The following is a 24,160-nucleotide window of genomic DNA, read 5'->3' as shown; positions in this document are numbered from 1 at the left end:
AATTGATCAGCAGTCTGAAATAAATATATCTGAAGATAAAATACTTCAAATTCTTTTGAATCCTTAGTAATTCAATACTACCCAGCAGGCACACAACATCATAAGAGGTTAATATTAGGTTAGATTTAGGTCATGATGTCAGGTGACCAAAATTCAATGTCTAGCCAGCATCTAAGGACAAGGTTATTTTGACGTCCAATAACAATATCAAAAAATTACGTGGATATTTGGTTGATTTAAGGTTTTGTTGGAAAGTGACCAAAATCCAATATTTGATAGATGTTATAGTGGTAACTTCCACACAACCTCAAGGTGTAACATGATTAGAAGTTGATATTTGGTTGATTTTAGGTTGGTTTTAGGTTGGACATTGAACATTGACGTCAGCCTGACGTTGGGTTCTGATGTCAGCGCGATTTTAATTTCCAAACAAAATCCACCGTCCCCATGACATTGGGGTGAAACGTCAACAAGACATCATGTTGATGTCCTGTGCCTACAGGGTATCTTCCAAAAACTTTCAAAAATTACATTTAACCTAATGTATATGTGAAAACCATTGTGCGTCGGCAGACATAACACTGACGGAGAGTCACTGTGGATCAGAGAAGTCCGATTTACACCCTGTATCACACGCGAGGGCAGAGGCGGACAATACAGTAGCACCAGGAAGTCTGCAGGGGATGTGTGACGACGAGCTGTGCGCCCCTCTTAAATTAAAGACAAAGGGACACAGGCTGGGCCTGTGGTAGACACCCCTAGCGTCCCCCAGGCTCCTATCAGCTCTGTCGGCAGATGATCCAGATAAAGACGTGTGTGCTCTGGAGGAAATGAACCCTGCTGACCTGTAGCTCTGTTAACAGCTGGAGAAGAGCCCTAACTTTCTCTCTCTCTCTCTCTCTCTCTCTCTCTCTCTCTCTCTCTCTCTCTCTCTCTCTCTCTCTCTCTCTCTYTTTCTTTTACTTTTTTTAATGTCATGTCTTCCCTCCTTCAGACACTCCCCACTGGCTGGCTTTTTCAGCTCGATCTTCCAGCCCAAGGTTACTTTCTGTCTCTCTTTCCCCCCAATTCTCTTATCTGTTCTTCTCGGAGTCTCCCTTTTTCTGGTCGCTCCTGCCATTGTCCAGTGAAATCCCGGGCCAGAGTAATCAGTTCCGCCTTTGATTACGCCACTCTGCCTTCACAAGGAATGCATGAGGGAAACTTTATCAGCATTGTATAACATCAGCACTTTCTCTCGGGCCCTGAGATAATTGAAGGTGGTACTCCAGGAAGCCCTGAAAGAGCCCTTGTCTGGGCTGGGGGAGGCTGGGAGCAGAGGGTGGGGGGCTGGGCGTGAGAGCAGGAAAGCCTTCTTGGCGTGGAATGGAATGTATCAAAAGAACGTGTTCGGAACTTCCAGGACGAGGGCGTCTGCCACTGGTCACCCTCGCTGGATCCAGTGCTGGATATGGAGAGGGGGCGTAAAAGGGAAACAGTGGCTCTCCTTTCGCAGTCTCTCTCTCTTTCTCTTGCTGGTGGACCAGCCCACTCACAGGATATACGCAGGGGGAAGCGTGGACCAGAGCGGATGGGGTCACCATGGCGCAAGGCGGGGGTCCTGCATCCTGAGTTTATAGGGACAACTAGAGGCGGCAGGGTGAGGGGTCTTGGGCGTGTGTCAGTGTAAGCGTGAGCTGGGAGTGTGTGGGCAGCTGAGGAGGAGAGAAAAGACGTGGGTGTTGAGGGGGCGAGGACAGAAGAATGCTAGAAGCAGAGTGAGCAAAAGCAACAGTCTCTCATGCTTTTCATCTGACACCTTTTAAAGGGCCAGCCAAGGGGTTGAGAAAGAGCCGCTCATGCTTCTTTTACCATATCTCACAGTTTCCCACCCAGCATCCACCCAAAGCCCTTCAAATGGGACAGGAAAGGCATAACATCACTCTTATTAGCAGATTGATTTATCGCTCACTAAAAGGAAATGCTTCCTTATTGTTCTTTAGAGTCAGGCTTCATTTTATAATCCAATAATTAAATTAGAAGCCTAAAATCTTTAGCAATGTATCGATCAGAATTTTGTTACATATTTCTAATATATACAATACCTATATTTTATTTTATTTATAGACATGACAGTTATAAGCCTTTGATTAAGTGTTTTAGCAGGCATGTTCATTTTTAACAGCTGACCAGAGTAAGCATGGGCTGGTTTAAGTTTCTGATTGTATGATAACCTTGGATAAAAATATCACGGTTTGACAGTTTTGTGATTACTTCTCTAATATATGCTCTTTTTAAATGTCTGGGTAAAACTTTTTCCCCCTTTTACAACAATATATTTTATTTTGAGAAATATTTATTCTATTTGGGAACAGTAAACACGTCAGGTTAAAGAATTCAAATGAATCATTGACTTCTGCTGTCTTCATTTGTTTCAAAAACACAGATTTTTCTGATATTTTCTGCTGGAGATACTGTTGTCCTAAAAACAAACAAAACATTTTTTTAAAAATTTAAAATAAATAACAAAAATAAAAATAACTTAGGAACGATATAGCAGAAAATTTTAGTGGTTTTAAAACTTTTACTTTTCCAAACAGTGGTATACCTTGAAATGGTTATTATCCCATGCCTAGTACAGAGTAAGATTTATTAAATAAAACAAAAATAGTATAAATTTAGTAAAATACATCACATTCTAAACGATTGTGTAGGGTCAGTCATCAAGCCTTTCCTTGTCTTGATTGAAAGTGACAATCAATCATATCTTTATACTATTTTAAAGAGTCCTGAAGAGAATGCACATTTTCTAATGCAGTACTATTGTGCTGAAGTGAATTAGAAGCATTTCTTGTGCACCAAATCAGCACATAGTCATGTGACTACCATCAAAGACATCATATTGAAAAATGTATTAAATTGACTAACTAATCAAATACTGTTTTATTGAACATGAAAAATCTTTTTAATTCAACTCATCTTTATTTCTATAGCACTTTTACAATGTAAATTGTGTCAAAGTAGCTTAACATAAAAGCTCTAGTAAATTGAAACTGTGTCAGTCCAGTTTTAATAATAGTGAACTAACTTCATATGCACGTATAAATGAATTCGCATTACTACTGCACATCGATGGCTTTTCTCTACAGTGTTTGAACTTTCCGCAGTGAAATTTAAACCACTCTGAACTAAACTAAACTGAACTTCAACTCTGAAAACTGGACTGACAGTTTCAATTTACCAGAACTTCTACGATAAGCTGCTTTGGCACAATCTACACTTTAAAAGCGCTTTAGAAATAAAAATGAATTGAACTGAATAATTATTTGTAATATTTCTTAAGAATCATTTGTTAAGCTACACAAGTCATGTTGTATGTTTGTACTTGACTGTACTACACTCACATTCTTTTCTATTTTAGTAAAGACATTCCTTTGTCAGTATTTCGCATTACACGCTCTTTTATTGCATCACTTTTAGCAGAGACCAGCTCATTCCAAGAACAGAAGTTTACGACCGCTTCCATGGCATGCTTAAATAAATCAGTCACATGATAGATTTCCTCCGCCATCGTGTTTCATATTAGCCGCCCAGTCAGAGTGAAGTGAAAAATGAAGATTGCCTCCGCGTATGCAGAAGGGTCCCATTGTTCTGCAAGGCATCTCCAGCAGTCACAAAGTGTCAGACAATTATAACCGCAGTCGTAAGGCTAATCATTAATAGACTGTTCGTTTCCTCAATAGAAATGTTTCGCATTCCTGGATCAGGGTCAGATTCGCCTCCACTCACCGGCTCAATCCCTCATTGTCTTGTCAGCTACAGTATGTCAAACAGATGGTTGGCATGGTTACAAGGTATCTAGGCACACGGTCTTGTGCCTTTTTTAAATGCTGCATGCTGGTGAAGTGATGGAGGAAGAGCGTGTCAATGCATGTGGCAGAATATAACACAAGCACGCAGGGCTATCTGCAGCCGATAAGACGCATGAAGTCATGCCACCACTGCATGACAATGACATCACAGCTGCACCCCTGCCCGCCGGCAGCCGCCTAATATAGACATCCAGTGCCTGAGGCCAGACTGGCAGAGACCGGCGTGCTGGGACCTAGCAGGCATGCACAGCAGCCGTGAAACTGCAGAGCGTCACCCTGACGTCTTTCAACCCAATTCCAGAGTGGCTCAAACAAGCCGAGCAACTCATGTGATTTTTTAGCTCATTCGCACACGTCTCTGTCACCAGTGCGCCTAAGGATTGATGTGGTCACCTGATGTTGGCAGCTGCTTTACCCGTTGTGCAAACCGCCCCGGATGAGTCTGATTACAGCACGGGTCACATTCTACCTGCTCAGATGGAGCTGCTTGTTTTGCAGGTGAACGCTTATTTGCGCACAGACAAAAATGACAACTGTGCTTCTCTTTTGCAAGTGTGTCTTTGTTTCATGTGGTTCGATCTGGGAGTTGTGGGTCGTTTGGAAGCAATTAGTTGCAAAATTGATTCGGGATATTTGTGTCGCTGTTCTCACATTCCTTCTAAATCTGTCTTCTTGACCTCTGTTTTGTGTCAGGTCGTAGTTTATCAGGTTCCAGTGAGGTTGCTGAGGGCAGTTTTGGCAGGGCGGACGAGTCTTTCATCTTTACATTTATGGTGGTGTTGGCAGCTATAGCTCACACCTTTTACACCTCAGCAATGTGAAGAATTTGGGGCTATTTCTGTGTTCCGGTATGGAGTTGTTGTCATCATTATGTACCTATAGATAGAACTCTATAGATAGGGCTGCACTTTAAATTAGTTGTTTCAACCCAAATCTGGGTAAAATATGGACAAACCCAACTGTTGAGTTAAAAGTGTCATTTGAACTTCATTAAAAAATGATCCCAACATTGTTGTTTTTTCCATATTTGACCCAATGTTGAGGTTAAAACTAGGAATGTGCTGATCAGTTTTGTTTTTTTGCCATTGAGTCTGAGTCATTTAATTTTGAGTATCTACCAATACCGAAACCCGATCCGATAATTCTATAATACATAAAAAGAATAAAGAAGAGTCAAGAAACAGATCCAGGATGTTCCTTTTTTATTTAATTCACCCTCTACTCATCAGCTCTCAACCCACTGACAACTAAATGAACGAGAGCAAATCATCGACAAAAAAAGTCAAATCGGCAAGTTGACGCGTTACGATGTGTGATTCATCGCCTCCTCCTCCACTCTGTTGGAACACACGCCGTCTGTACAGTGGTCAAGCTCAGTTTCACCATGCAGGCTGAAGCAGCAGGAGCTTCAACACAGCCTGAATGTTGGGTACAGATTGCTGTAAAGAGATGCCGAGCGTAGGAGGAGATTCAGACCGAAGGCAGTTGATTTATATTGTTATTTTGTGCACCTGAATTCTCTGGAATTCAACAGGATTTATATCAAATATACTAAATAATGTAAAAATAACACAGTAATATAATAGTTGCAGCCTTTTTTGTTAAGTTGAATCAAATAAATTTAAATTTACACTAAAACATCTTAAAGTCAAATCTTGTAAGATTTAAAGAAAATGATTAAACACTATTATAATAAGTTAAATGAGCATAAAACAGATATCACAGCGACTTATTGATCAATGTAAAACAGTAGATGATCAAAAGTTTTATTCAAACTCTGTAAAAAAATCTGAGTTTTTTAATGCCTTAAATTTTTAAGCTAAAACAATTTAAGCTTTTGAGGCCATGAAACTTATATTATGTTAAACTGACTTAAAACAGCTTGCATAATTTATCAAATTAAGTTAGAATATGATTAACGTAGTTTAATAAGTTACAATGAACTAAAAACATATGTTGTCATGACTAATTGATCATATTTTTTTTACAGAGAAGTTGTTCAAAAACTATTAAACAACGATGCTATTTTAAGACATATTTAATTTAGAATTTTTGATCCACTTCAAATATGAACTACAGTATTTTTACAGTACAAAAAGTTTAGGCTAAAAGTGTAAAACTAAATTAAACTTCTATTTTTTTCTACCTAATATATTAAAAGTAATCTGACCAGTCATTGTTTAATTAATGTTTTCTAGCAAAATATTAAATGAAATATTTATAATTGAATATCTATATACTATAACACAACATAATACCTCAATTTATATATTCAAACCTAAAAATATCATGGCAAAAACTTTCATAGACCAAAAGAATTGCTATTCATCTCATGGATTAAATGATTCTGAATTCTCAACCATTTATAACATATTACTTTGTACGAATGCACATATCTAACACTAGTAATATATCTTCAAAATAGTCGTAAATGTTTTCTAGTGTATCAAACCACAGCGTTTAATCCACAGCTTTTACTCTTCCTCTGTGAATGGAGTGACTAAGAACTGTCTCTGAGTCACATAGGAGAGCTACTAGAGTCTCCCTTTTTCGCTTCTCATGACTGAGGCTCATTTGAGCATCCTGTAAGTCAGCGGTGGTTGAAGAGCCGGTGGTTCGTCGGAGGGGCGTCAGCGCTGGCTGACCAGCCGCTGTTTGTGTATTGTGAGGTGGGCAGTAGAGAAGCACAGAGCTACGCTGTGTTACTCAGGCAAAAATACAGGGCTTGTGCTTCCACGCGGCTCGGTCCACGGCACACGGAGATGACTCACAACTCTTTCAGTGACTAACTACTGAAATATGGTAGTTTAAAAGAAGTTTTGGTGGTGCTTTAGTTCCAGAACCACAGATGCAGGCAGGTTGTCATGTCTTTCTGCCATCTGCATATCTCTTTCTTATGGCCTTTCTTTTATTTCGGTGGAAAGGTGATGCTCTGAAATATTAAACAGCCCAGTGTCCTCCTGTGGTGTCAGGTTTCCCAGAGCTGATGAGAATTCAGGTACTTTCTCCAGGATGGAGAGGTGAGGGCTTTTGAAGGAGATGAGAGGGCATGAGATGCTGGATCTGGGTCATTTTCAGCACTTTTACATATATTATTATGAAAATGTTAGTTGAGAGATATTCGAATTCTGAGTTGAAGTGAGATAATATTGATATTGTATTGATATTGCACATGTTTTCACTGTGCATATACATTTGTAATTTTGTTAATATCTATCTGCATTCTTCTTATTATTAACAGCAACCTGTACATATATTCATCTATAGTATATCTCTGATCATAGTTAATACAACCTGTATAAAATGTTCATAGTATATCCATCTGTAAATATCACCATAGTTTTTTTATAATTGCACTTTATAACTTATATCTTTATCCTGTACTTGGTGCTATTACACTCCTGATTAGACCTAAACAGCATTTCATTGCCTTGTATTTGTACATGTGTAATGACAATGAGGTTGAATCTAATCTAATCTAATCTAATCTAATCTAATCTAATCTAATCTGCCCAATATTTATATTTTTATTGCAGATTTAATAGGGAATATTGTCTTTAACATCTAATATTAAACATGTATTTGATATTTAAACATGTCTAGTTGTATATAATGACACTTAACAGTCAGAATGTTGCAGCTGTAGAAGAATATTGCTTGCAAATCTTGCTAAAATAATATTTACTAAGAATCAAAATGTAGTTAGAAATTTTATTTAATATTTCAAGTAAAAAGACTACAGTAGTATTATCTTCAGCAAGTTATAATGACATCAAAATGTATTACTTTTTAGCTGTGGAGGGGAGAAATCCAACCTTATATTACATTGTAAAACCCAAAAAGTTAAGATAACTCAAACCATTTGAGTTCAAAACGTATCTAGATGAGTACTCTGAGTACTCCATTTACGTTGAAATAATGAAGTATTTAATTAGCTCAGTACCTTCAACACTCAGTTCAAAACTCTTTTCAAATGAGTAGAGTTTACTACACTCATTACATATGATAAAGTTGACTGTTGGGTTTTACAGTGTAGAATTTAAGATATTTAAGCTTTTAAATGTTTAATTAATGTAAACAACTGAATTTAATATTAGTATATAAGATCTTTTGTTTTAAATGCAGGCAAATAGTTAAACCTAATATAAGTCTTAAAGATATTTAAGCGCACAAAAACATTCAATTACATTGTTTTCCTATACTAAATTCCATCAAAGATGTATTTATCCAGGTTTTCTGAAAGTTACATCTTAAACCAATTATTTAAAATCAAAATAATTAAATTAAATAATAAAATAACTGTATAATTAAAAGAATTATACAAAATATTGCAAGTGTAGAAACATTTCTAACTCATAAATTACTAAAATGACAAAGAATTGACATGTAAAGAATTCATTTAAAATAGTTTGAAGCAAAAAAAAGACTTTAAATATCTTTATTTTTATTTTATTTTATTATAATGAATTGATATTAGTAAATAAGTCATTTAAGTTGAAATATTTAAGTATAATGTTAAGAATAGTGATTCTAATTTTTTACAGAAAACTGTAATATTTTAGGTTTTTGAGGTATAGCGCATTTTTAGGCTGCTCTGATGGTTCACTTCTCACAGTGTATATTTGACCATGGTAAACCTGTTTAAAAACACATCATGACTAGTCGGTTTGGTAGGACAGGAGCGAATTCTTCCTTAAAAGAGACAGTAACTCAACGTTCCTCGGTCACATAAGTAGGGGAGTTTCCTGCTCCTAAAGATCCTCGGCACAGCCTAGGCGTTTTTCACCACGACTGCCGGCTTTTCTCTCTCTCCCTTCCTCCCTTTCGCTCTCCCCCTTCTTCTCTTTTTTTCTGAATGGGTGTCCTCTCTCTAACCTCTCAATTCACAGCAGCATTGAAACAGGACACTACCCTGAACACTGATAGGCTGTGGGCAAATCGCTCAGCCCCTCGACTCAACCCTATAAGTACTCTGGCAGTCCCTATCCAGTGTATGACTGACTGTTTAGAGGCACAGAGAGAAAGACGGCCAGGGGAAACGGAGAGAATAGGAGGGGGCGGTAGAGAGTTTAAATTCAGTGACAGTGATAACAATGATATTATTCGTTCTCCGCTGAAACGGGGAAGCACTTTCAGACTCTACGGCACGCTTCCTCTGTCTCTATCGCTTTAAGAATGTTACTGATTAGTCGCTAAAGAATGCGAGTGGAAAGAGAGGGAGAGAGAAGAGAAGAAGCAGAGGCATGTGGGAGAGACACAGCACTGGAGCTCATATGGAGAAGACTGATAATTCTGAGCCGAGCGGGGTTTGGTTGTATTTTCCAGCGCCGTGAAGAGGCTGGACGGAGGGGGAAGTCGGGGACCCCGCACATGCAGCGCTCAGCCATCAGGAAATACTCTCTTCAGCCAGACAGAGTAAGTCAATGAGAGCGGGGGGAGACAGAGCTCTGCCTACTAATGGATATCATATGGTGTTGCTTTAAAACTGAGAAATTGTTTGCAGGCTGAGAATTTGGGTGGTTGAAATTATTAGTGTTTAATATCTAGACTTACTATGGGTGTGTAAGTGTGTGTGTGTGTGTGTTCATAGGACTTTCATTCATTCCATGTGCTTTCATTTGCTATCTGGGTCACATGATAGTAGTTAACTGGGGAAAATTGTTGATTATAACTTAACCAAGACCAATTGTTGAACTGATATGGAAAATATCTCAACGTGTGCTCTGTCTGATAGCTGACCCCACATGTGGCTGTGTTTTAAGACAGATTTGTCAATGTGCCTTTTGGAGAACATATTTTGGGGGGTTACCCTTTTGAATGGCGGTTGTTACGTTGGCCCAATGAGAGCGCGCTGTGTTGCGTCTAAAGCTAGCGAGCACAGAAGGAGGAAGAATTTATAGAGAGTACCCTACACAATGCTGCTTCTTATGAATGGAGCGTGTGAGCATGACTTCTGATTGGCCGGCTGCTCTTGGGTAATCAGAGGACACACTCTCTGGTTTGCCGGCCGGCCTACTAGTGGCCATTCTGTGGGTGGAATCACCGGTGTTTAGATTAGTTGCCTTCTATGTCTTCTCCACCAGCTGTTGGTGCAATCTTTGCTGTTTGTTCATGTGTAGATATATTCGAGGTGACATTTTATGAGGCTGCGTGAGAGCGTGTAGAACAAGAAAGCCGCTCAGGGCTGCATATGTTTATTGTAGTCAGTGGCCAATCAGAATAGAGACACACTGGATTCGGCCCAGCTGTTGTCCTTCAGGATCTACTGTATGTGAATGACCTTCAACTGAGTCGAGCGGAGCTTCAAGTCAGGATTTTCTGTTGCTGTTGAAAATGTTGTGAGAGATAGTTATTAGATTTAATCGAATTCATTGAGATGAACTCAAAGATGTAGATTTAAATTAAAATGTTCATTTATGAACTATGTATCAAGATTTTATTAAAAGAAATGAATACTTTAATTCAGCAATGATGTGTTAAACTAAAAAAGGCTTTTATAATGTTACAGAAAATCTTTGTTTGAATTAAATAGTATTATTTAGACTTTTTGTTCATTAAAGAGTCCTCAAAAATTTATCCAAGAATTTCACAAAGCAAGCACAACTGTTTTCAGCATTAATTTGTTTAAGTCTTATTACGAGTAGTTTTCTGAAGGATCACGTGACATTTGAAGACTGAAGTAATTGTTTAATGGTTAATTTATCAGAAATAAATGACATTTAAAAATGCATTCAAATAGAAAAGTCTCTTTAAATTGTAATATTTAAATACTAAATATTTCTCTTAGTATTTTGTATAGTAAAATATAAATAATTTTAGGAAGCTATGACAAATTGTCTTGTATTTTATTTTATTACTGTGATATATACACTGTAAAATAATAAGATCAGTAAGTCATGACAGCATACATAAGGTAATGTTTTAAACATTCAGCTGTTTTCAGCATTAACTACAATTTTAAGAAATGAAAAGTCATGTTAATAGTTGTTTTATAAAGGATCACATGACACTGAAGACCTTATCAAAAAAAAAATCAAAAATAAATAAAATTTTAAAATGCATTAAAATAGAAAAGTCAAGTTGAATTGTAATATTTAAAAAATAAATATTTCTCTTAATGATTAAACTACAAAATATTAGGAATATTATTTTTTTTAGGAAGCTATGATGAGGTTAATTAGGTTAACTAGGCAGGTTAGGGTAATTAGGTTAATGTATAACGATGGTTTGTTCTGTAGACTATCGAAAAAAATATATAGCTTAAAGGGGCTAATAATATTGACCTACTTGTTTTTAAAACAATAAAAACTGCCTTTATTCTAGCCGAAATAGAACAAACAAGACTTTTTCCAGATGAAAAAAATATTATCAGACATACTGTGAAAATTTCCTTGCTCTGTTAAACATCATTTGGAAAATATTTTAAAAAGAAAAAAATTCAAAGGGGACTAATAATTCTGACTTTAACTGTAAATTACAAAATATTAGGAATATCATTTTTTAGGAAGCTATGAACTAGAAGCTATAAATTTGACAAGTCAAATTTTCATTTTAGAATGTGGATAAATGAACTGTAAAAATAATAAGATCAATAAGTCATGACAGCTTATGGTTTTGTTAATATATCAGATCTTATCGTATCATATCTTTCAACAAAATAAGGTATTACTTAAAATTGATCACCTTTTAACCCAGTCAAATGGAAAGTAAATATGAATATCAATTTAAAAAATAAAAACAAGACTTTTTTTTTTTTTTAGAGTACATATGCCATTATCTCTTTCACCCAGTCTATCTAGTGTGCTGCAGACACAGGATGTTCAGTTAAAGTCCCTTAAACTGTCACCTCACACACTAACCTAATTATTTTATTGCCGACTCTATGCAGGCGCCTTCCGGAAACGACAGCAAACAATAGCTACCCTAAAATTAGACCTCAAGGCTACCTTCCACCATGTGAGGCTCTAACAGGAAGTGAAGTTGGAGGATGCAGGGCGTTGGGTGTGGAGAGGGTGTGAGTGTGAACATGCAAAGACTGACGCCTCATGCAGCCAGAGGAATGTGTCGGTCACACATTGACCCCCCGTGCTTACAAAAGGGTGTGGCGGTAAAACCTACACCCACCAAACGTGCTCACGCATCCTCCGTGTCTTTGTGTTTCTACAGCTATACCAAACCTACCACTCCCTTTAGTCCAACCTCGCAGCGGGCGAGTTCTCATGCCCACCCAAGGAAGTCTGGCTTAAAATTAAAATAATGCCGTCATTTACTCACCCTCATTCCTTTCCCTTTTTTCCTGAAGAACACAAAAGATGTTTTGTGCACATTATAATCAAAGTTAAACAAATTGAAAGTTACATTTTTTCCTCAGTTGAAAGAAAGCATACAGGTTTGTAATTGTTACAGTGCAGGAGGATTTTTTAACCAGCATGCTCCTCGTGGAAGACCCGGGTGTGTCGCGTAAAAGGGCTTACGTTGTCTCTGAAAGGAGCATGATAGTGTAGTGCAGTGCCTACAAGGTATTTAGATGAGATGATAAGATGTTAGTTAATCAAAAAATCTTGACACCTTTTGCGCAATATCTGTCTCTGTAGGAACCAATATTTAAATCTGATATATGACAGTACATGTGAATTACATATATGACCTACAAGTTTGGATTTCACATATATAAAATACTGTATATGGAACGTATGTTTCATTATTGCAAAAATGGCTGTTTATTTATATACACTACCTGACAAAAGTTTTGTCACAACAATAAATATTAACTTGACTTCTAGTTGATCGTTTGGTATCAGAAGTGGCTTATATGAAAGGCAAAGGCCTCTAGGATATTCTTATTTTACCAAAATAAAATATGACCATGCCTTGATTTCTAATTATTCAAATTAGGACAGTAAGGTCTGACTTTGTTTAGACAGAAGTCTTGTCAGTTAACAGAAATAATGTACAGTATAGACTATAAAGTCATGGTGCAGTGGAAAAATAATTAATATTGTGTCTGACTCCTATGAGCTTGAAGGACTGCATCTAAACATCTCTGCAATGACTCAAATAACTTGTTAATAAAGTCATCTGAAATGGCAAAGAAAGCGTTCTTGCAGGACTCCCAGAGTTCATCAAGATTCTTTGGATTCATCTTCAATGCCTCCTCCATCTTAGCCTGGAAATGCTCAATAATTGTCATATCTGGTGACTGGGCTGGCCAATCCTGGAGCACCTTGACCTTCTTTGTTTCAGAAACTTTGATGTGGAGGCTAAAGTTCAGTATGAGGAGGAGCGCTGTCCTGCTAAAGAATGTGCCCTCTCCTGTGGTTTGTAATGTAATGGGCAGCACAAATGTCTTGATACCTCAGGCTGTTGATGTTGTCATCCACTCTGCAGATCCCTCGCACGTCCCCATACTGAATCTAAACCCAAACCAGGATTTTCCCTTCTCCAAACTTGACTGATTTCTGTGACAATCTTTGGTCCATGCAGGTTTCAATAGGTCTTCTGCAGTATTTGTGATGATTGGGATGCAGTTCAACAGATGAATTATTGGAAAAATCTACCTTCTGCTACCACTTTTCTAAATGATCAACTAGATGTCAAGATATTATTTGTTGCTTTTACAACTGGGATCGATGACAAGACTTTTGTCAGATAATGTGTGTGTGTGTGAGTGTATATATTGTATATATAAACACATATATAATACCTATAATTGTGTATATGTGTTCATATATGGCCATACATATAAATATTATTTAAATATTTGTAATGTCAATGGTTGAAAAAAATAATAAATGTAAATGGCCATATATATTTATATATATATATATAAATACACACACACACTCACACACACTGTAAAATAAAAAAACAACATTAAATTAACATTAAATTACAGAAATTTTGTTAAATTAAAATTTCTGGTAAATTACTGTAATTCAATCTCTGTTATTTCATAGTAAATTTCTATAATTTAACGGCCGATATTTTACTTTTTTTTTTTTTTCGGCACCCCAGTTGCCTGAAATAAACTGTAAAATCACGGACTATTTTACAGTATATATATTCATTATGACATACATTTTATTACTTCTTCTGTATGGGGAGTGGTGGGCGTGAGAGGTCTGACATTGCTTAGACAAAAGTCTTGTCAGTTAACAGAAATAATGTACAGTATAGAATATAAAGTCAGCGCATGGAGCCGCTGGCACATTCCACTGGTGTGTGGAGTTGCTTTCGTATCTATGGGTGTGTTCAGGCAACATTTATGTCACCGACACAACCTTGACATACCTGCCGTGAATGTGCCACAGTCAGCTAGAGTAAATGTTCTTACTCTGCATTTCTTGGGCTTATCTATACAAATGACAAATGTAATTCTATCAAGCTTAAAATCTGGTTATAAAGCAGAGTTCCCGTCAGAGAAATGCTTTTGTTCCCAATTCTCTCTTCATGCTGTTCCCCTGATGTAATGAAAGTTGCAAAGAGGTAGACGGAGAGAAGGCGTGTGTGTGTGACGTGCGTGCTCAGGTAGCGGCTAAACCCACACCCAGGGCTTTGTGCAAGCGTGCCCATATATGGGCAGTGTTTCCCCACCTGGGCAGAGCGCATGCAGTGCATTGAATTCCAATAAGAGACGAGTGTAGTACGTGTGGCAGCACGTCATGGAAAATGAGAATCAATGCTGATCACAATGTTTCCTCTCTCTCTTTTGCTTGTTTTGTGCTTTCAGTGAACAATTAAAGTAAATTATGAAGCAGGTAGCAGGCTGTCCACAGATCCATGCAAACTAGACTTAGCAAGGCAGTGTGCCATTTAAAATACAAGAATTTTATCTTTTAGTGGCAAAATGTCTACAAAAATGTATCTGTAAAATCTTTAAAATTGAGAAATGTGTATTAAAATACATATCATTATACTTATCAGTATCTCTGGATTAACTGGGTTTATAGATATGTTTTGAAGTAAAACATGATTTTTATCTTTTAAGTTACTTCATTCAGAATCATTTATTTTCCTTCAGCGACCCCTTTATTAATCAGGAGTTGCGCCACAGCGGAATGAACCACCAACTTATCCAGAATATGTTTTACACAGGGCATGCAGTTTAGTTTATTTAGAAATGCCAACTGGTCCAGCCAGGAGTCAAACCAGTGATTACCAACCACTGAGCCCCCTTGCCACCCCTTTTAAGTTACTTATTTCTTTCAAATTTAAAATAAAAATGTTTTCATTTAGAGCTTTTTTTTCCTCTAAACAAAAAGGTGCAGTGTTTTCACACATGTTTATATTCATTTTTAGGCAACACAATGCCAATGTATTAACTTCAGAGTAGTTAAGAAATCAACAATTGGTGCAATATCCATGATTTTCAATTACATCAAATGGAAAAAAAGTTTTAGCAGATGGATGCTGCACACCAGTGGTGCTGTGGAGAGACCCCATTATATGATTGCAAATGCATTGGTTGTGTATGAACATACATTGCTACATAAATACATTCAGTTAATTAATTAATTAATTAATTAATTTAGTACATTTTCTGAAAAAAAATATTTTATACCTTCTATACCTTGTAAAACAAATATATACATATATAAATAATTAGGTAATTGTAATAATGTATTAGAGACATCTATGGTATGTAGGAAGCATTTTGATCACAATATTTATTTAGTTTTTTGGAAACAGCTTGGTGGGCGATTTATGAAGCTGCATTGCAAATTTCAAGCCTTGGTGCGTTCATTGCTTTGCCCTTATTGAACTTAGTGTAATATTATTCAGCAATAACTTTTCCACCAGAACTTTTCAAGTAATTTGGTGCACTGGCATCATGTAAAGCAGAAACCCTGAGCTGCCCTGCTTCTTGCTCTGGAAGACCCGCATCCAAACTCTTTACGGCCTTTGCGATCTGTGCTTTGGGGTGGAGGTGGTTCAGATATCAGCGGCAGGGTTAGTGCACTCTCAAACAGAGCGAGTATTATAGCTATTTTAAGAGCGTTGTGTTGCCCTAATGGAGAAGAATTTATCGGCCCTCATTTAGGTGTAATGCTATATGCTTCAGTGTGCTTCGAGAGCAGGACCGGGCCCAGGGCAGCGCTGGGAGTTTTTTGCGATGGGGAATAGAAGGCTTTCGCTCTCCAGGCCAGCGTGTGAGTGGGTGTGCTGTGGCCCAAACTCACTCATTCTCTCTCAATCTTTCTCGAGCCTGCGCTTCTGCCAAGGCCTTGTAAAGGGACTGTAGACTCTGATGTGTGCCAGCTCTTTCCCATCAATACAGCCCTCTGGAAAGAGTCTCTCGCTTTTTCTCACAGAAAGCCGAGAGTCCAGCACAGGGCTTCCAGTAGCTCGTCTACCAATGGCAGGAAGGCTTTTCATGTACTGTATATGGTAGTTTGCCATGAGACTTTACCGCCTTGCTGAGGGATTGCCTTTCACTGCAAACCTGACCCATCTGTAGAGCTTTGCTCTAATGCAGTCCACATTACAAGCCATAAAGCAAATGGACTTCCCGGCCTTGGAGTCAGTCAGATTTTGGCAAAAAAAAGGAACTCCTGGTATAATGGCAGCATGGCAGAAACCTCTCACCTTCCCTGAACTCTTCTGGGAAATGGAGCCTCTTTCTCTGATCTGGTCTCTCACTGGTTAGCGACGTTTTAGAAGCCGGTCGGAACCAATTACACTCACCCTCCTGATGGCAGATCGAGCGGCCTTATCTGATCTACCCGTCAGGCTAATGGAATTACATGTTGATTCGCAGAAAGTTGGTAGAATCCGACTCTTCCCTTCCACTGTGAGGGGCAAGTGGGCTTAGGGGAAATGAAATGAATCTCCCTTACACCTTTCACAGAGTCAGAGCCAAACTATCCACATATGATCGTATCACCGAAACCCTATCGAGGTTGATTATCAGCAAGACGCAATCCCTCATCAAGGCTGGTATGGCACAGTTACTTACCCTAAATCAAATTAGACTTTAAAACCAACCCTCCCGCTTTCTCAATGACAGAAGACCACCTCTTGGTGAAAGCGATATCTGTCCTTGTTTTGAGTGAAGCCCGAGGCCCGTTCGGTGTGCTTGTTTTCAGTAGGACCACGTTCATAGCAAACAGCTGCTATTGACAGAAAGCAGTCCAGACTTCTTTAGAAGCATTGCCCCCGTGTAGGTAGGAGGTCAGAGGCGGCGAGGACAAAACACAGCCGGAGCCTTCAGTTGAAAATTGATTTTTGCTGTAAGCCATGAGCGCCGGCTGTCAGACTTATCACCTCAAAGATCGAAAATAGTATTAGGTCGTCTTATAAGTGGGCCTCTGAAATTTCCGGTTCAGCAAAGTAGTCCTCGGCGTCAGCTAGAATCGAAAAGCTACAGTGCTGATTCTCGGAGGTATGAATCATTCAACGCATATTGATTCGCTTGTGCTTTTCTACAAATGCTTTGGCATGTACAAATAGAAACACACTTGCCTGGGTTCTCCTCCTTCCTCCTGCTGCTGTGGGTAATGATTCAGTTCCTGCTTGGTGACCGACAACGTTGACAGCATTCTGGTCAGGGGCTCGGCTGCTGCTCCTCTCAGAATCTGGATGTGGTCAGGCCAGTCATCTCCCAGGCAGCCAGGAGGAAACCCACATCAACTGAAACTCGCTGGGGCTCCAGGAATAGCCCGGCTCGGGGAGGTTACCCTGGCAGTTTCCTCTCTTCCCTTTCTCCTCCCCTCCAATCTTCGGCCTCCCCCTGAAAGGACAGCTCTGGCCCACATCTCGTAAATAGTGAGTAGTACAAGCAGAGGCTCATCAGTTCTGGTTTTGGACCTGCCTCGGTGTCTGGAGCCGCATCAATAAACACAAAACCTGCTGTGATCTGAGCTCTGCCTGCAGTGAACGTCTTCATTTGAAATGATTGATCATTAGCATTAATGTTGCTGAACATTTTTCATCAAACGCGGCGCTAGATAAATCACATTTGCTATTTGATTCGGTTTTCATTACGGAGCCGAGAGAGAAATTGTCTCTTAGATATATCGTTCTGGAGTTCCCCCTCAAGGCTTTGACGAGTCGTAACTTTGATGTCTTTTCATAAGGCCACCTAAAAGCCCTGGCTTTTTAAGAAACATCATAAATTTACCTGTCATGCTTTGCGTGTTTCTTTCTTTGATCAGTGGTAATGGAAATTGCAGTTATAAAGTACAGTGAAAGAGAACTTTAGCTGGGATTTTTGGACATTTTCATTTATTTTGACAATGAAATAGTAGCATTTCATCCTTTATTAAATTGGTTCTTGTTTATACATGGAAACCAAAAGGGTTAAGTATGGGGCTAAAAAAGTGTGCTTTTTCAGTAATTGGCTTGTTTATTTATATTGATGTCAGGCGAATAAAATATTTTTATCTGTATATTTTTCTATATGAAAAATAATGTATTGTTTCTGATATTACTGTCATGTTGTGTATATAAGTTAAATAACTCTTTCTCTCTCTCTCTCTCTCTCTCTCTCTCTCTCTCTCTCTCTAATTTCACTTACAGGGTCATTTAAAAAGGCTGAGTCCATTCAGATCACACAATGATCAATCTTAATTTAGGTGAGTACACATTATATATTAATTAATATTGCAGCAAATGTAGTATTTTCCTCTCCATATGCATCAGACACCTTCTTATAAGTACCCCATGCTTCCTAAAAACACTGCAATTCTGAATGTGCTCCACACAGGTGACAAAAACTTGTAGGACACACTCTCTCCTCTCGGTATGCTTGGAGGAAAAATTTTTTAACTTAAACTTGTCAAAGCATTTTTGTAATGCTACTCTGATTATTTGATGTGTATCTTTTACTCTCACTTTTAAGTCACTTTGGATAAATGAATAAATGTAAACTATATTGGCAAACCTATTCAGTATCAGCAGCATATATAGCGCTAAAATACCAAACTGAAACTAAAAAAAGAAGAGCGTGTTCGAACATAGAAGATTTCTTTACATTCAGACTTTCAAAGAGGAACGCTTTACAACTGCAGCAAATGTTATGTTACAGCACAGTGACACACACTTTTCCTCTCCGTATGCACCAGATACCTAATAAGTATCATATGCTTCATAGAAACACTGCAATTCTGAGTGTGCTCCACACAGGTGAGGCAAAAACCACCTGCAGGACACACTCTCTCCTCTCTGTATGCTTGGAGGGAAAATAATTCTAAACTAACTAGGCATGGGCCGGTAATAGATTCTGACCGTATGATAACCTTGGTTTTACTGTATTTTATTACTGCTCTAATATACGGTCTTTTTAAATGTCTGGGTAAAAACAAAAACTTTTTTCCCCTTTGAACACAATATGTTTTATTTTGATAATTGTTTTTATATTTTGAAACAGTAAACATGTCAGGCTGCATAATTCAATTGACTTCGGCTGTCTTCAATAGGGTCCAAAACAGATTTCATTACAGTTTAAAATGGCATCTTGGATATCTTTTCTACTGTTAGAAATCGTTTCTGTTAGATATCCTTTCTAAAAATACTGTTGTCCTAAACAACAAAACATTAAAAAAAAAAACTTACATATACCGCAGGAACGGTACAGCAGAAAACTTTGGCGGTATACCTTAAAAAAAACGGTTATCGTTCTTATGCTTAAAACTAACTTAAGCTTGTTAAAGCATGTCTGTACTGCTACTCTTTGATGATTTGATGTGTATCTTTTATCCTCACTTTATAAGTCACTTGGGATGAATGAATAAAAATATACATTGGCAAACCTATTCAGTATTAGCGGCATAAAAATGTATAGCGACAAAATACCTAACTGAGACTAAAAAAAAAAGAGCGTGTTTGAACAGAAAAGATTTTTTACATTCAGACTTCCAAAAACGAATGCTTCACAAAGTGATTACGCTTTAAATTTCGATCACTTTTAATCTGAAATGTGCAAAAATGTCTGCTGCAGCACTTTAAAAAGACCTTCAATGTCTGCAGCACAAGCCGCGTCTTCTGTGCTGACTAGCAGAGCCTTGGGCTGAGCAGAGACTGTGGAAGGTTATGAATGGAATGTGCCGGAATTCTCCTAATGTTTACAGGTCATTCATGTGAAGTCGCGGGCTGGGGCTTCTCCTCAGGGGCAGACAATAGTGTTTGAGCAGGAAGCACATACCTCCCTCGAGAGCCTCCCGGCACGCTCCCCCACCCCACTATACGCCACACACTCACTAGAAAATGTAAAACAAATTTAAAACACAAATCAGGAAGGCTTAATAGAGCAATGGGTGGATTTATGCGTGTACTTCATTACACAAATTGTTTAGTTCCTACAAGCGAGGCTTTTGTATTCGCATCTTTCCAAAGTGTCCCTTAATGCAATTCATTTTCGGAGCCCGTTGTTGACGCTGCCAGAAAAATTACAATGAGAATGTAAATGTGAGCGAATGGAACAATATAGCTGTCAACATCAGCTGTCATTCTGGAAACGGAGCAGTGAATTTTGACAGAGTTTTTCAAGCCGAGAATCCAAAGCGCTTTACGGTCAACAAGGCAGACAGTCAGTTTCTCATTTAAACCGCATAATCATAACTTTAGCTTAGCATAAACGAAGCCCACGTTTATGAGACACGACACAGAGGTTTATTCTACCAGCAACTCTCTGTTAAGGCCACTCTCACATGACAGTTCATTGCTTACTAAATGGCTTTAACTGTTTCAATCAAGAGTCACTTACAAAAGAGGACTGTGGCCGTACCATGGTACACTGAGAGCATTTTGTTGTACTTTTGATATACTGTGTGGCTCAGTGGTGTGATCTGCTCATTGTTTTTAATTGGTCTGCAAAAGTAATGCTTCTCTTTCTTAGATTTTTTATGTTGTTTCTAGTCCAAATATCTAAAAATTATTAAATCATTTTCTAGACAAGCAAATCATATTGACTTGTTTTAAGAAATAATGTGCTAAAATTAAGTGAGTTTTTTCTTAAAACAACCAAAATAATCTGCCAGTGGAGTAGGCAAAATAATCTTACGTCGAAAGGAAAAACACGATTATTTTGCTTAGCCATATCTTAACAAATATATCTAATAAAATAATATTTTAGTTAACAAACATATTTAGAAAATGAATAGACGATAATACAATTAAATTCAAGCAAAATATAGCAAAAGAATGTTTTTTCAACCTACGAAATTAACCAAATCTTTTTTCCTTCTCTTGATTTTTTTCTTCTTGTTTAAATTTGTATTTAATATTTTTCTATAAATTTGGGTGTACTCGTTTTTGGACCATTATCGTAAGTTATTTTGTTAGATAAGCTCCAGATTTGGCTTCAGTGCTGACTAATCTAATGTATATACAAAATTATAATAGTGTATTAAAATATTAGATTTAAAAGATAGATTTGTTAGGGGTGTACTTATATATGCTGAGCATTGTATGTCATCTAAATTCCTTTTTATTTTAATGTATTTGAAAAATGTAAAGCTCTGCAGTTTTTATTCAAAAATCATCATTGTAATCTGCTGAGCTGAAATGTCTTATTATCAATGCTGAAAGTAGCTGTGCTCTTCAGTATTTCTGTGGAAAATATTATGCTTTTGTTTTTCATTATACTAAAAGTTGAAAGGAACAGCGTGCATTTGAAGTAGAATAAAAACATGTTGATCTCTATAGATTGAATTTATTCCAAGAATAATTGCAGAATAGAAGTATTACTTTTTAAATTGAAATCAAATTAATGTTTATATATTTTAAAATAAACAAGTAAATGAATGTAGTTAATTTTACATTTAAACATAATAGTGAAAGATTACCATACACTATTACACATCTTTTAAACAACATTTGTCCACAGTTTGACATTCAATGAATGAGTGTTTTCCATGTAATTACACTTTTGAAATGCATTATGGGACCTCAATGTGTGCTCTCACAACTTTAAAATTTTTTAAATGTTTAAAATGTAACACTGCAGTTTAACAACGTGATTTTTATTGTCATTCATGGTGGTAAAAAATGTAATAGAAGGCAACCTATATTTAAACATTCATTCATTCATTTTCTTTTCGGCTTAGTCCTAGCATTATGCAGTGGATGCCCTTCCATCCGCAACCCAACACTGGGAAACACCCATACACTCTTGCATTCACACACATACACTATGGCCAATTTAGCTTATTATATTCACCTATAGCACATGTTTTTGGGCTGTGGGGGAAACCGGAGCACCCGGAGGAAACCCACGCAAACACTGAGAGAACATGCGAACTCCACACAGAAATGCCAACTGACCCAGCTAGGGCTCGAATCAGCGACTTTCTTGCTGTGAGGTAATCGTGCTAACCACTGCACCACCATGACGCTGTATTTAAACAAAATCTGTAAAATAACAGGACAAAATACTGGAAGCTTATTACTGGATTTATTGCTGAATAACCCAATGAATAACCGAATATTTCATTTAAAAAATTTACTAAAAATGACTGTTTCCTACTTCAAAAGTTGTCATTATTCCATAATGCATTTTAAATAAATACAAAACACACTGTAAAAAGTGATTAGCTGATTTTACTTTAAAAAATAAAAAAAGAGTAAACACAGTACCTTAAAATGATTAAGTAAATGAAATATGTACATAATTATGCAAATAAAGCTGTCAACTTAACAGTTCCATGTTACAACTAGTTTATTTGTCAATGTGATTCTTTTAGAACAAATTCACTCACTTTGTAAAAAGCAATTAGTTACTTTTTTTAGTGACGACTCCATGCATCACAAAATACAGAAAACAGTTATTATATTATTTTTACATATATAACATGATATTATTACACAGTGTAGTAATTTACTGTGTTAATCATATGATACTTGTAGATTTGGCAGATTTTGGCCTTTTGTAAGATTTACCTCCTAATTGTCAATCTAGAAGTCAGCCAGACAGAGTTAGTCAACCCATTGTCTCTTGTTTGCTAAATACTCTCAGTAGTTCTGTGCCTCGCGCTGCCCACAGTCAAACCGGGGCAGAGGATTGGAATTCGGGTTAGGAATGAACTCCCTAATGGAGCAAAATTGAAGTCAAGTGACCATCAGCTGGTCAAAGTATGTTTGATCAATACAGTCACAAGGTCTCAGGTATGCAAAGCTGGAGCTTTTACAGGAGGCTGTGAAGAGAGCCTACAACATACACATCACCACCAGCTATGTTTCTATCCAATGATGCCAATTAGATTTGTGCTCAAACTGGTGTATGACATGAAACATCTGTGAGTGAAGCACTGTTTCCATCCAGTCTAGCAAAGAGAGCAAAATTGACACTTTCTGACAAACTGGTGGCAAATATCAAGAAGAGTAATGAAGTTTGCCCTGTGCTCATTTTTTTTGGTGCGTTAATCTTGTCACTAATATTATTCAGAAGGTCATGATTCTCTCTCATTAAATACTTGCTTTGTAAAGTTTTTATTTTACATTCTTCAGGTGATGCAAAACACAGACTTTTCGGCACAATACCTTCCTCAGTGTGTGACACAATCCTCTCACTCCATCCTTTTGGCCCACAGTAAATCATATTACGTCATTAGTTAGACGACCACTCAATAGCTAAATAAATATCTCATTTTAATTTCAATATACCGTATTATATTATTTCTATTATTTCTTATTTCTGCTATTATTTCACAGGAAAATAGCATATCAATTATCATCATTTATTTATTCATGTCTACATCAATGCAATGAAATTTCAACAGTCCAAAACATTGCAAAGATACATTTTCATCACATTATTTGTATCATTACATCTTTAAAATCCAGGATTTACAATATTATAGCTAAACAACCAACTGTTAAAGAACACAGAAAGGACCAGTTCCTCATTCATTCCTCTTGGTGTAAGTGATTTTAATTTATGAATCCAGAACGCTTCTCTTTGTAATAATCTTTTATTCAGATTACCTCCTTTATGTGACTCAAATACTTCTTCAGTTCCTGTGCAGTCTAGTTGTTTAACATCATGTCCAAAATCGAATAAAAATGTCTTAAATACAAAAAATAAAAAATAAAATGTCTTGCTACTGCTAAAGTTATATCTTGTCATCGTATACTTGATTTATGTTCAGTCAAAAAGAAAAAATGAGATTGGCTGTGGTAGGAGAAGCCACTGTGGGCCTTTTCCTCATTCATTCATTCATTTTCTTTCGGCTTTGTTAATTTTGGGTCGCCAAAGCAGAATGAACCGCCAACTTCTCCAGCATATGTTTTATGCAGCGGATGCCCTTCCATCCGCAACCCAGCACTGAGAAACACCCATAAACTCATTCACACACATACACTACAGGCAGTTT

General features: G+C 37.3%; 1 long non-coding RNA gene across 1 annotated transcript in view; it reads left to right on the top strand.

The window, feature by feature from the left end:
- The window catches only part of LOC137496484 (uncharacterized), a 32,519-nt gene extending 8,677 nt beyond the window's left edge, over positions 1 to 23,842 (top strand). Inside the window, exon 4 of the long non-coding RNA XR_011016876.2 lies at positions 18,369 to 23,842. This is a non-coding gene — a long non-coding RNA (uncharacterized lncRNA). The remainder of the gene's footprint in view (positions 1 to 18,368) is intronic.
- Positions 23,843 to 24,160: the final 318 nt, after the last annotated feature.

This window comes from Danio rerio, chromosome 9 (assembly GCF_049306965.1).
Source record: "Danio rerio strain Tuebingen ecotype United States chromosome 9, GRCz12tu, whole genome shotgun sequence".
Classification (NCBI taxonomy): Eukaryota; Metazoa; Chordata; class Actinopteri; order Cypriniformes; family Danionidae; genus Danio; species Danio rerio.
This window is presented reverse-complemented; position numbering and strand designations above follow the sequence as displayed.